Below are 1,178 nucleotides of genomic sequence, written 5' to 3' on the forward strand. Positions count from 1 at the left end.
TGCATATCTTCATTTGTTTTCTTTTGTAGTAATTCATGATTTTTTTTATAGTGAAGTTTTTACGTATTAGGTATCAACCATGGAGAAGTTCATCTCAGATGTAGTTTTGAGGTGAAATAGGCTGTTTTTAGGACTGCAGTACATATGTATATGGATAATTGATTTTAAAGAAGTGTAAACCAAATATTTATGCAAAAAATACATACACATGTATATATCCAAAAACACAAAAATATGTACGGCTTTTTTTTCAGAATCCAGCAGCATTTGGATAGGAGTTTCAGAGTTATTAAAATTTATGTAGTAAATTAACAAAAAATGACCTAAGACATATTCCCAGGTAAGTTGGTAAAAAGTGACACCCTGCGAAATAATTATGTTGTGTTTATACAGCATGGATTTTTTTATAAAGGGAAAAATTCTGGTGCGCTCCCTTTCCGTTCTGAAATTTCTGGATCCGCCACTGTTGTATAAAAGTGTTTGAGGGAGCGTTGCAGGAACGACAACTTGTATTACATGGTAACTTTAAAATGGTCATACATGTAGAGGCGTGTGTGCGTTCTAAATTCCTGTTAACCAATACTTTATTTAATGAAGACAACACTCTTCTCTTCATTAACTTTCAAGAAATTCAGAGGTTGTTTCTAACAACACCCCCGCAATTTATTTATCATATGTTACCGTTTAAAGCTTAATGGGGTTTTAGGAGACCATCTATAATGATCTCCTTTACCCTTCAAGAGACACAGTAAATCATAATCATATTTTACTTTTATAATATTTGTATCATAAATCCAAAGTTTAAACAAAAATAGGAGTATAGCTAAGTTTTGACAAACTGTACTACACTGTAAAGCTAGCAAAGAGTGCAATATGTAAGTGCCGAAAAACAGATTGCATTAACTTATTTTTATTTACATCGTATACAACACTGAATCGGGACATGCTGAGGTAAGGAATATGTTTTTTCCCGAAGATTCTGTCAAATTAAAATCCTCGATCTACAGAAAATCCACTTCTTGGAACTTAAGGCCACATTAATTTATGTTTTCTGCGCATACGTACTATCAGGAGGGAGGCGCGAATTAGGCCAGACAATAATTTTTTTTTTTTTGGACATAAAATTAGATTTATTAGGTTCTGAAATCTGCATATTTTTAACCTAATAATTTCATGAA

The sequence above is a fragment of the Saccostrea cucullata genome, unplaced genomic scaffold (assembly GCF_032062105.1).
Source record: "Saccostrea cucullata isolate Sc308-1 unplaced genomic scaffold, CSIRO_AGI_Scuc_v1 ctg23778, whole genome shotgun sequence".
NCBI classification, from domain to species: domain Eukaryota; kingdom Metazoa; phylum Mollusca; class Bivalvia; order Ostreida; family Ostreidae; genus Saccostrea; species Saccostrea cuccullata.